The following is a 13,751-nucleotide window of genomic DNA, read 5'->3' as shown; positions in this document are numbered from 1 at the left end:
TTTTTACAAACCCATCAGTCAGAAAAGAAAAGCTAAGAAGATCATGGCATCTCAAGAAGAAGTTAATGAAATCAAGAGTTACGTGGCCAACCTAATTGAATTAATGAAGAATATAGCTCTTCAAGGCAATAACCCTATAAGGCAACAATAAATAGATCTCATGCAAGAAACCTTGAGAAAATATCCAATGACTATAGATTGCAGGGCATTAGCTCACAAGGGGTCTCAATGGACAAGGAACTCCTTCTGCAGAAGTTCGATACCAGTGACATCCCTAGGTTCAAGGCAACAGATAATCATTACTTCCACTTAAGAACGTTCGAGACAATAATGAACATTAAGGGGATAGATAAGATAATTTTTCATACACTGTTATCTTTATCACTCGAAACTGTTAGTCAACAATAGTTCTTTTTCCTTGAAAAAGAAAGAGAAAACCACTACTTAGGATGCCATTGTAAACGCTTTTATTGATTGGTACAAGTATAATATTTAAGTTGAAACTGACCATAGGGAACTTGAGATACTTAAAAAAAAAAGAGAGAATGAAGGTTTTACTTCTTTTTTTGTAAGTGGAGGGAAACCTCTGCTAAGATGTTGAGGTACCTACTGAAAAGGAATCTGTGAGATTGTTCATATAGAATCTCCAAGAAAATATTCTAAACATCTCAAGTATCAAAGCAACTTGAATACTCTCAAGGTTGTCTATGACATTGAGATTAATATTGATGATGGCCTTGCAAAGAGCTGCTAACAATAACTCCAACAATGGCTGGAAAGGATAGAAGAATGAAAATCCTTCTTCTTCCAAAACCACCTACTCAAATAATGTTAGCACCTTTAATCTGAATGAAGTCCTTACCATTAATAATCAAGTACAAAAGAAACCATTTAGGAGAAACTTTACTCCTATTGGTACGAGTTATGACACCGCATTTGACCGTCTTCATGCAAAAGGTCTTATAACTCCTATTGGATCATTTGCGGATCCACCACTTGAAAAGAGAACGGCCAATTAGAACCCCAATGCATCTACGAATACCATCAAGGTAAGGGACATCTTACTGAGAATTGATAGAAGCTAAAGGAAGCTATCCAGGACTTGATCGACAACAATAAACTTCCAGTGCCTCCTGCAAGCAAGAAGCCAAGCATAAACAATGCACCACTTTCTTACTCCTTTGCTATCTCTGATGAGGAAAGTTGTGGTGATCCCTCATATTTAATCAAGCCAGTCGAAGAAACTCATGCCCTTGAAGAAGAAGAAGACGTATTCTTTCGACGCCATGAGTGAACCGTCCCCAATGAAGCTACAACCCACTAAAGAAGATATGTTGCTCCTCATATATTCGATAGAGAAATTGGTAAGCATGTGTAGAAGAGTTCTTGAACATACAGATTAAGAACAAAATAAACATGTCTACAAAAAGGTAACACCTACTATAATGAAACCATTCTCTTTTCAAGTAGTCAAAACACCCAAAAGGAGTCATAAGCCCTACACTCCAATAAGGGAAAACTTATACGAATATGTTCAAAATGCTCTCCGAGAGTGGCAAGATTAAACCTCACAAACCGAGACAATTTTAATAAATAAAGATGGCGGATAGGTTCTACTATCCATATCATCAGTCAGGGGGACATACATAGAACACTATTTTAAATTTAAGGATTTAATTCAGAAGCTGATAGATGATAAAATGTTAGTCCAAATTCCACAAGGGAAAGATGCTACTGTTAATGGAGTTTGGGACAGTGACGATGAGGGTGTCTACCTCACGGATATGGAAGAGACTCCACTCTCCATAATATATTCAATGGAACACATTTTGGATGAAGAAGATTCACCCATAGATGTCCTCACATAATGCAGGAGAATGCAACCTCCCATTACTGTGCAACAACCAATCCTTACTACTCAGCAAGATCCCATACCTATCGTAGAAGACAACGATATTGTCAAGCAACTAAAGAAGACTAAAGTCGATATGAATGTATGGAAACTCTTAGAAACATCCCTTTAGCATAGGTTGGCATTAATGAATGCTTTGGACAAAATAGGAATAGACTCTAAAACCACTCCAAAGGGTTGGCTAACTTTCTCACGAGTGATCTTCCTAGTCCCATCAATTTGATAACCTTTTTTAACAAAGACATACCTCCAGAGGGTGATAAGCATAACAAAGCATTAAACCTCACAGTAATCTGCCAGAGGATGAATGTCCCAATGACTCTTATAGATAATGGATTAGCAATTAATGTATGTCCACTCTAAACTGGGAGAATATTAGGGATAAAAGATGATGACTTGTCTTTATCTACACATGGAATAAAAGCCTATGACAACACTCGCCGCCAAGCTCTTGGGACTATCACCATGAATGTGACGGCAGGAGTCATAGAACATGCTACTGTTTCGGAGTTTTCTGATGTCCTGCGGGAGAGTTACAATTCCAAGACTGGAACCGGACGCCTGTACCTGCAAAATAATGGAGAATCCTTTGAGCTCCGCCTCCAACGGTCAAGTTAGTACCTAATTAAGGAGTAATTAATGCGGAAATTAAAGTGATTTGGTCTCTCTAGGTGAGAGTGTTTAATGTAGGTAATCTGCTTTGTTAGCGAGATCAGCCGATTATTACTGTGTGTAATTAATGTGTTTTTTCCGTAATTCCCTTAATGAGGATTAAGGGAGGTATTTATAACCTTGGGAAACGTGCCCATCCTAGGTTTAGGTAAACCTAGGGCAGATTGGGCTTCCCTCGAAAGTTGGGCCTGGGTGGCCGGTTTCTCCATTAGGCATGGAGTATGCCACATGTCTTGACATAACAGGTCCAAGGTGGACGAATAAGCGCGTGCCACGTGGGAAGCCCTGACAGTTCCAACTGGGGGACACTTGGCAGGACCTGATTGGTCCACGTGGCGCATTCCGATTGGTGGGAGCAAAATCCCCTAATCATTTGCCCCTCACAGGTGGCACGTGATTGGTCACGTGTTACCTGTGACAGGTGTCGCACTGTAACAGGCGACGACCTGCTACAGGTGTCAGTCGACGAAAGGACGAGAGATTTTCCCGCCCAAATTTTGAATTCTGAAAGTGACCCTTCGCCTTCTCACTTTGCCTATATAAGGGAGAGTTGTCTTGAGTCATTTTCACACTTTGAGAACTTTTTGAGAACATTCGGACCCCTGAACTTGCTCTGACATTTTGGACCTTTTCTGCCTACCGCCTGTTCTGACAAGTCGACTGCACAGGATTTCCGGAACTTCATCAACCGTCACTCGTTCAGGTAACTCAGTTCTCTTACTCTTAATTTTCTTTTTATTTTCTGAAATGGCACCACGGAAGCACACGACACAACCTAGGTTAGTGATCAGCCGGTCACCGGGGACGGCTGAATCTAGGACTAGGAGTGCCGCCTGCCCTTTTCCGGACCCATCTTTGCCCTTTATACAAAGTCTGACTGTATCTGTGTCTATGCAGAGCAGGATGGCCAGAACGAAAAAGACAGCTAGGATCTCAAATTCAGACGGCTCCTCCCACAGGGTGCCGCTTAGTGAAACATCTGACCAGGCGCCAGATGTGGAAGTGAAACAAGACAGCCTGGATGCCGGCAATTCTGTGGGGGGGAGTCATAGTGACCCCTTCCCATTTAACAGTTAACAAATCTGCTCCTTTTCAAAGAGAGGAGGCGGGCCCCTCCGGGAGAGGGGAGGAGTCGTCCTCTTCGGACTCGTCGGAGGACGATTCCGAGTCAAGCTCTTCTGGCCATGCTTCTTTGGGTACAGAAGAGAAAAACAGCCGCCTGCAAGAGGCGAGACTTTCTCACGCAGTTGAGAAGGGGGACAATTGGGCGGAACCATCCGCCTCTTACCGAGAGCTAAATACCCCCTACTACTGCACGGTACCTTGGGGCCGAATCACAGCCATGCAAGAGAAAATGGAGAGCTTTATTGCAAACCACACCATGGGCCCCGATTTTCTAGTGTTTGTGCCGGATCCAGAAGACACAGTCGTCTGGCCGGCTGGTTCCAGTTATGAAAGCGCCTGCTTTGGCTGCTACGAGGCGGCCATCAAGGCAGGGCTTCGCTTCCCATTACATCCGGCTGTTCAGCGGATTTTGGATGGTTATGGCAGTTAGCCCCAAACTCCTGGGTCAACGTACTCGGCTATGTGGCCGGGTGCGAACTGCACGGGGTGGAGCCGAGCTTCGAGGCTTTCGCCCATATGAACTATCTCAGCCGGACCCCTAAGACAGGCGGTACCGGCTGGTATCAATTGATAAGCCACAAGGGCTACCTCATGACGAGAGGTAAAGCAAACAAGTGGAAGGACTGGCGGAGCACCTTCCTCATCATTGAGAGTTCAGACATTGAGCTGAACAAGCGCTTCAATAGGTGGAACAGGAATCCGCCCCTTCTTGCAGGCGGCCGTAGCATGCCGCCTGTTCCCCCCAAGGCTAAGAAAGAGATCCTTGATAAAGGACTCTTTAAAGTACAGTCGAGGGTCGACTCTACTTCAGGGGTACGAGAGCAAGTATCCCTGCACTGCGTCCCGAGCTTCAAGTGGCTCTATGATGAGTACTTTTTGGCCGCCTGCGGCCTCAGCAGTCGGTGCTCAAGAGGTAGTCGGCCTGTCGAATACTCTGTTGTTCCATACATTTGTTGTTTATCTTTTATTAACTTTGTTGTTTGTTTTTGCAGCTGACGCCATGAGCAAAATCACCGCCTCCAAGACTGCGGCGGCCATGTTGCGGGCCTCTATTATGCAACAAGCTTCAACCGACTCCCCCAAAAAGGGGGCACCCTTGGTGAGCTCCGAACCTTTCACCCTCTTTTTGGAGTGTTTATGCATATACTGACTTTTTTCTTCTTTTTTAGACGGGTGCTCCAAGAGCTTCATCTTCCCAACAGCCGGACCCCAAGGCCCGGAAGACGACTGTTGGGAGCTCTCCTGGTTCTGCCAGGAAACAGGTGGCGGCTGAGAAACAACCGGCAACTTCTTCTAAAACTCCAACTGGGCCGCCTAAAGGTATGAAGTTGTCCTTGTAAATTTTAGACTTGCTCCCTTTGTTACTAAGTCTAATCTGTTTGTTAATGCTTGATGCAGCCGGCCCCCAGGAGCCTTACTTGGTAGAGATGGCCAAGTCTATGATCAGGGCAGTTCCTCCAGCTGAAAGGGAGGCGGTCAGGGGTGTCGGAACCCTTGACCTTGACGGGATTGCAGGGGTCCTTGCTGAGGTATACTTAGCATATTTTTGAGTATTTGAAATTCTGGACGCCTGTTTTCTTTTTTGTTTGGAAACTGACGCCTGTTTCTTTGTACTTAGGCCCTGCTCCGAGTGAACGGCCTTCGCAAGCCGCTTGATCGGAAGAACAAAGAGGTAAAGGCTGCAAAAGCTATGGCCGCCTCTGACTGTGATAAGGCAATGTTTCAAATTGCCCAAAATAAAGTACTGACCATTGATATTCTTTATTATCAGGCGCAGGCTACCGCCGCTGTTCGGGCTCAGTTAGAGGCGGCCCAGAAGAAGAATGACGAGCTGGAGGCGACCATCACAAATCTCAAGGCCGAGCTGAAACCTCTTCGCCTGAAAATGTACTCTTATGAAGCCATGGAGAAATCCTTGGCCAGCGTAAAGGAACACCTGGTGACCCAGGAGAAGAGTCTTACTCAAGAGCTCTCGGAAAAGGCCGAGCAAGAGAAGAAAGAGCTGGTCCGGGAGATGATGGAAGACTCCGCTCAAATTTAGCGCATGACCTGGGGCCGCCTTTTCCCCAGTGCCGACTTTGCCTCTTGGGAAATAACGTACTGCCTGTGTTCGGATACATATAATCAAGAGATCCTGGCGGCTGCTGAAGAAGAGGCGTTGGGGGAAGCGTTGGAGGAGGAGGAGCCGGTAGTGGCGCTTGTGCCGCTTGGGGGTAAGGCATCAAAAAAGGATGCAGCTGAAGCCGAGTCCAACAAGAAGAGTGCTGACCAGGCGGCAGCTGCTAATACTGAACTGCCCCCTTCTTAAGCTTTATGTATTCTTTCCACGGCCTGCGTGCCGTTTTCTTTGTATTTACCCGGCCAGGGGGCCGGGGCTTTGAATATTTTGCTGGTCTTTAATGACCGGCTTATTTTTAATGAATTTTTATTTTGCTTCAAATTTGTCTAAGTATTCCATATCTAATATCCAATTGTTCACTAGACCGACTGTTTTACATGGCCGAACGTTGCAGATAGGTACGGATAGTTAGTACGCCGCCTATGCCCCTGGACGACTGGTTGTCTGTTTCTAGGATAGACGATCAGTCGGCCATTTATCCAATCAGTATTCGAACTATTTTGTCTGGATCCTTTTTAGGCAGGCGGTCCTGTCATTTGTAAATTTAACCAAGTAGGAAAGTGGTCTGACCAAGTAAATAGAGTATTACCTAGTCGCCAAGGAACTGAGTAGTAGAGATAACAAGCGGCGGGTACCGGTTGTTTCCCTTTATTGCCAATGTTTGTTGGCTTTTAACTCATAATTTGTTAACCTAGCAAGAGTAGTGGTTGAGAGCCCCTGTTTGTTAAAAACAGGTGGACGACTCATACCTTTTAGGCTCCATACTAAGTTTGAGTGACTATTAAGTTAACATAGGAGTTACTTAGTCTTCGTCACAATCTAGATTGAGTAGTAGAGGTACCAGGCGGCTGAGGCCGGCTGATCCCCTTGATTTGCAAATGTTTGTTGGCTATTAACTCAATAGGTTACCTAGTAGGAATAGGGGTTTGAGTGCCCTTGTTAGCCAAAAAACAGGTGGTCTACTCAAACCTTTTAGGTTCCATACCAAATTTGAGGGAGTGACTATGAGTTAACGTTGGAGTTACTCAGTCGCCGTCACTTTTGCTTGAGAAGTAGAGGTACCAGGCGGTGTAGGCCGGCTAGACCCCTTGATTCGCCAATGTTTGTTGGCTATTAACTCAATAGGTACCCCCTGCATTTATCCCAAGTTATACAGGCGGTCATCTGACTCAGATGTCAACTGCTACCACTGGTTTGGTTAGTGATAGAGTTATCCTTGTCTCAAAAACGGCTACGTGGTTGCCCTTGGGGACAGTCGTATAGGTGTCGTGTAATTAGTTTATAGAACAATGTTCCACCCAAAAGGGAGCTGCTCTCTACGACGAATTTCATCCGGAGGGATGCCGTCGGACGCCTGCTATGATGTTGGGACAGGTCGTATTAGTTTTGTAGATTTGATCAGTTGGCTTGGCGCCTGGTCTGATCATTCGGCCTGTGGCCTTGGTAAGTTCTTGGTGAACGTAGGTGCTAAGTAAAAGGAGGGTAGCCGCCTGTTAGGCACTGGGTCGGCCAAGCCCTAATCTTTTTAGCTAAGTATTAGGGGGGTGGCTATGTGTTTGGAACCAGTCGGCCATCTTCTTATGGAGAGTAGCCGACTATATGCCCAGACGACATGCCCCTATTGTGAGTGAAATACTCAATGGAGAGTAGCCGACTGTAAAGGTGCAGACGGCATGCCCCTCGGAAGATAGAGTGAAAAACGCAATGGAGAGTAGCCGACTGTAAAGGTACAGACGGCATGCCCCTCTGAAGATAGAGTGAAAAACTCAATGGAGAGTAGCCGACTGTAAAGGTACAGACGGCATGCCCCTCGTAGTACAAAATTAAATAGTAAGTGCAAACTTTTATTAAGTAGCTCTTTACTTTACATCATTCAAAAGAAATATTTCTTAAGATTATCTACATTCCAAGTTCGAGGCAACGGTTGTTCGTCTGGTGTTTCCAGACGGTAGGTACCGTCCCTGACTTCCTCATAGATTCGGTAGGGTCCTTCCCAGTTGGGAGTTAGTTTGCCAGACTCATTAGCCCTACCAACTGCTTCCATTTTTCTAAGTACAAAGTCCCCTACATTGAGTGGACGCCTGTGTACTTTTTTGTTGTATGATCCAGTCATTCTCAGGCGATAGATCTCATGGCGCAAGACAGCATTGCCCCTCTTTTCAGGAAGTGAGTCTAATGCCAGGCGCATGGCTTCCCAGTTTGCCTCTTCGTCATATAGCATTACTCGAAGAGTCGGCTCGTAGTGTTCTATTGGAAGAACAGCTTCCGCACCGTAAGTTAGGAGGAATGGAATTTCTCCATTTGCCCCTTTTTCAGTCGTCCTAATGGACCAGAGAACATGTGGTAGTTCATCCGCCCATAGGCCGCCTGCTCGTTCAATCTTTTTCTTGAGACCGTCTGAGATGATTTTATTAAAGGTTTCTACCTGGCCGTTTGCTTGTGGACGGCCGACAGATGCAAAGTAGTTTGCAATTCCTTGATCACCCAACCAGCTTTTTAGAACAGGCGTCTCAAATTGAAGACCATTATCAAAAACCATAGACATGGGAACCCCGAACCGAGTGATGACATTTTTCCAAATGAATGAAATTACATCTTTCGTCTTGATTCCCTTTACAGCCTCCGCCTCTACCCATTTAGTGAAGTAGTCGACGGCAACAAGTATGTACCTCCTTCCGCCTGTAGCAGGCGTATATGGACCCAGAATGTCCATGCCCCACTTAGCAAATGGTGAATTAGTTTGCCAAACCTTTGGCACTTGTCACATTTTTTCACCATCTCCATTGCATCTGCTTCCAAAGTAGGCCAAAAGTAGCCCTGCCGCCTTGCCCTTTGAGCAAGCATCCTACCACCTATATGAGAAGCACAGTAACCAGAGTGAAGATCGTCTAGTATCTCTCGTCCCTTTTCTAGAGTAACACACTTTAAGAAGGGTTGAAGGTACCCCTTTTTGTGAAGTTCTCCCTTTATCATTTCAAAACAGGTGGCTCGTTTTTTCAGTGCTGCCGCCTGTTGAGTATCATCCGGCAGTGTACCGTTTGTCAGATATGCCCTGATTGAATCCATCCAGATTGAGCTTCTGTCTAGGATTCCAATAGGGTTTTCCTCGATGCTTCTCTTCTCCATTACTTCCCAAAAAACAGTTCGAGGAGTATCAGAGGAGGCGGATGATGCTAATTTTGATAGTGCATCCGCCTGGTTGTTTTCTGATCTCGGCACTTGGATCAGATGGAAATCCTCAAGGGAGACGACTGCTTGTCGGACCGCCTGTAAATACTTGATCATGGCCGGATGGGTTGCTTCGTATTCGCCATTGTACTGACTCACTATCAATTGTGAATCGGAACAGGCGTCTATTTTTCTTGCCCCTGCCGCCTTGCACATGCGGATCCCGGCTAGTAAAGCTTCATATTCTGCCTCATTGTTTGAAGCCTGAAAACTGAAGCGTAGAGCATACTCGTACCTGTCGCCCTCTGGCGACTGACATATGACGCCTGCTCCACAGCCATTTGAAGTAGAGCTTCCGTCTACATATACCTTCCATACTTGGTCTGGAACTTGAGAGTTAGGAGGACGAGTCATCTATACAATAAAATCAGCAAAGGCTTGCCCCTTCACTGCTTTTCTAGGCTCGAATGTAACTTCGAGGCTCTGTATTTCTATGGCCCATTTGATCATTCGGCCTGACGACTCCATGACGGTAAGTGGCCGCTTGATAGGTTGGTCTGTATACACGACGACTGCATGTGCCAAAAAGTAGGGCTTCAATTTTTTAACAGCCATGAAGAGTGCAAGACCAAATTTCTCCACTAGGGGATACCTCAACTCGGCATTTTTCAGTACGTGACTGACAAAGTAGACCGGGAGCTGAGAGCCGTCCCTTTCAGCAAGGAGAACAGCGCTTAACGCATGATCAGAGACAGCCAGGTACATGTAGAGAACCTCTTTGGGCAAAGGGCTGACCAGCCTCGGCAAGGAATGCAAGTGAACTTTTAATTTCTGGAAGGCGGCCTCAGCATCCGGCCCCCATTCAAACCTTGCCTTTTTCTTAATTGCCTGGAAAAAGTATAGGCATTTGTCGCCTGATCGGCTTAGAAATCTTCCCAAGGCCGCCAGACAACCTATTAACTTCTGAACCTCTCGGATGGTACGAGGCGACTGCATGTCAATGACCGCCTGCACCTTCTCAGGGTTCGCCTCTATTCCTCTCTGATTGATAAGGAATCCGAGAAATTTCCCAGACTCAACTCCAAATACACATTTCTTGGGATTGAGCATGACATGGTGCCGCCTGAGTGTGGCAAAAGTTTCTCGGAGGTCCGACAGATGATCTTTCTGAAGTTTAGTCTTGACAATCATATCATCAATGTATGCCTCGACGTTTCTCCCAATCTGATCAAAGAACACAGTGTTTATCATTCGTTGGAAGGTAGACGGGGCATTCTTAAGACCAAACGGCATGACCGTGTAACAGTATAACCCCTGATCAATGACAAAGGCCGTCTTCTCCTGATCTTTCTTCCATAAAGGAATTTGATGGAAACCAGAATAGGCGTCCATAAAACTCATCAAGGCATGGCCGGCTGTTGAGTCGACCAGGTTATCAATTTTAGGCAGAGGGTAACTGTCTTTGGGGCACGCCTTGTTTAAGTCTGTGTAGTCTACACACATTTGCCAGGTGCCATTCGGCTTTTTAACAAGCACCACATTTGCAACCCAGTCTGGGAAGTAACATTGCCGAATGAACCCTGCATCAAGTAATTTTTTAACTTCGGCGGCTGCCGCCTGACTTCTTTCTTCGCCATGGTTCCGCTTCTTTTGTCGTACCGGCTTCTTTTTCGGATCCACGGCCAGTTTATGTACCGCCAGATCAGGACTAACGCCTGGCATTTCATGGACTTCGAATGCAAAGATGTCCTTGTATTCTTTCAATAGGTTGTGAAAGTTGTCACCAAGGTTTCTCAGAGCAGTCGTCCCAACTTTGACTGTTCGGTCAGGACGTGAGTCGTCTAAGATCAGGTCCGCATGCTCACCAGCCGGCTGAGGGCGGAACTCATCCGGCCGCTCCTCTGCCAATGATTGCTATTTTCTTGCTTTTCTTGCGGCCCCTGTCTGGGATGCCTTTCTCTTTTTGCCGCCTGCTTCTTGAACAGGCGCACTCTCCTTGTCAAGGTCTGTTTTTTCACCGCTTGACCCAGTAGCCATAACAGTGGGCTTGACATCCGAGAGATAGCACTCTCGGGCCATCCTCTGATCTCCCCTTAGGGAGCCGACTGTTCCATTATCCCTCTCAAACTTGAGCAACATAAGAGATGGGATTATAACAGCCTTGGAATTATTCAGGGTAGGTCGACCCAGAATCATGGTGTAGGCCGAGAGTTCCTCTACTACCAGGAATCGGACTACCATGTGTCGTCCTTCCCCTTTTTCGCCCAGGAGGATGGGTAAATCTACTCGTCCCAGTGGGTGGACGACTCCTCCTCCAAACCCTACTAAAGGGTAGGAGGCCGGATGTATGCAATCAGTCTGATATTTTAGTTTCGACAGACATTTGCTACTAATGAGATCTGAGGAGCTTCCGGTATCTATGAGGATTCGGCCAACTCTCTGGTTGGCCACTTTACATTCAATAACGAGAGGGTCGTCATGCGGCCCCCTTACCCCTCCTAGATCTTCTTCAGTGATGACAATCTCAAGAAATGAATATTTGGACGACCGTTCTTGGTGAACGGAATTTACATCTAACCGCCTGATATTGTCTTTGTTGCCCCTAATAGTGGGGTCGCCTCCTGAGAAGCCGCCTGCAATGGTGTAGACGACTGCATCATCTGTATCAGAGCTGTCGGCCTGCTGATTCTTTTTGGCTGTCTGCTTTTTTGAGGAAGTGTTCCCCGTAGATTTCTTGACATAAGTGTCAAGATCACCTTGCTCAGCCAGGCGGTCTAGGTACCGCATGAGACTGATGCAGGCATTGGTGTGATGACCAACATTATCATGATAAGCACAGAATTTATCTTGGTTCCGGTTGTTTGCAGAACCCTTCATGGGGACCGGCTTCTCAATTGAGATCTGTCCCTTGATTTCTTTCAGGATAAACTGGTTATCCTTGTTAAACGCATACTTTGGGGAGTATGGTTTGAATTCTTTTTTCTTTTTCTGGTCTGGCTGTTTAGAGGAATCAGCCGCCCAGACCTCTTTTCTTTTCTCATCTTTGTTAGACGACTGTTTCTGTCGTCCTTCTCTTTTGTCGAACCTTTTCCCGTCCGACTGTTTTATCGTACAAAGATCAGTCGCCTGTATATAGGCTTCTGCTTCAATCAAGGCCTCTTGAAGAGTCGCCACCCTTTTTCGAACCAAATCAAATTTGAAGGTAGACCCGTCTTTGAGACCTCTGAAAAAGTCAGTATAAGCTACCTCATCCGGTAACCCTTGAATCTGTATTCTCATCAGGTTAAACCGCCTGATGTAAGAACGAAGCCCCTCCTTCTCGCCCTGCTGAATTGTTCCCAAATCAAGGGTTGTTTTCTTCGCAGGGATGTTCATGGCGAAGTTGGAGGCAAATAAGTAAGCAAGCGTCCTGAAGCTATTTACACAACCAGTCGGCAGGTTGCCGAACCATTTCTGTGCGATTCCTTTGAGAGTCGCTGGGAAACACTTGCACCAAGTGGGATCATCCAACCCTTGAAGGTACATCAGGTTGGTGAATGCCATCAGATGGTCTTCTGGGTTAGTAGTGTCGTCATAGGCGCCTACTAGTACATTTTTCACTTTGGCCGGCTGAGCGGCTTCAGTAATTTCCTTGGAGAAGGCCGACGGCTGTTCACCAAGTCTAAGCAACCGTAGCTGCCAGTCCATAGGTTGGACGTTTTTTGCTGCAGGTCCACCAAACGGAGGTGGCTCCAAAAAATATTGTTGTTGCGGCACAAATGGTAAGTTTGGTACCGCCTGGTCGCTATGAAAGCCGGACTGACGGGAGGTGCCGCCTGACTGACTCTCATGATACGACTGAGTATGCCTCATCGAGGCATTTCGCAAACTGTCTTAAAAGTTTGAAGTAGAGGCCGACTCTAACAATCGGTCACTCTTCTTCTGCTCTAGCAGTAGCCGAGCATCTGTGAATGTTTGCTTCGACCCGTCCGCCTGAATATGACGAACAGGTTTCCTATTTCCTGAAGGATAACGGAATTTTGTGAAATCAAGGGCAGGTGGCTCCCGCCTCCTAGATTTAGGATGAGGAGTCGCCTCTCGCCCTTGAACTGGCTTCCTCTTCAGTGAAGTGGAGGGTTTCTTTGCCGACTGCTCCTTGACTGGAGCAGGCGGCTTCTTGTTGATCAACTCTTGAATCTCTCCCTTGAAGTCCCTCATGAAGGTCATGAGTTCGTTCCTTGTGATGGGAGCAGACCCATCAGTCGGCTGTTGCCGAACAGGCGGTGCGCCTGCTGGCTTGCTTCCTGTTTGAAGATGCTCCCGTTCCCTCCTTTCGGTATGACGGGTACGTCGGGCCCTTAGGGTCCCGTCTGAAGCTGTATGAGCTTCAACTTCAAATTCACTTTCGGTATCATGGTTCGACTGAACTTGAGGGTCGTCTAGGGGACTCCTCTCTTCAGGAGTCGGTACAGACTTGGATGCCATCTCAGAAGTACTCTCCCCACAGACGGCGCCAAATGTTTTGGGGTTTTCTGATGTCCTGCGGGAGAGTTACAATTCCGAGACTGGAACCGGACGCCTGTACCTGCAAAATAACGGAGGCTCCTGTGAGCTCCGCCTCCAACGGTCAAGTTAGTACCTGATTAAGAAGTAAATAATGCGGAAATTAAAGTGATTTGGTCTCTCTAGGTGAGAGGGTTTAATGTAGGTAATCTGCTTTGTTAGCGAGATCAGCCGATTATTACTGTGTTTAATTAATGTGTTTTTTCCGTAATT

Source organism: Chenopodium quinoa, unplaced genomic scaffold (assembly GCF_001683475.1).
Source record: "Chenopodium quinoa cultivar QQ74 unplaced genomic scaffold, ASM168347v1, whole genome shotgun sequence".
NCBI classification, from domain to species: domain Eukaryota; kingdom Viridiplantae; phylum Streptophyta; class Magnoliopsida; order Caryophyllales; family Amaranthaceae; genus Chenopodium; species Chenopodium quinoa.
The sequence above is the reverse complement of the archived record's forward strand: the minus strand, read 5'-3'. Positions refer to the sequence as shown.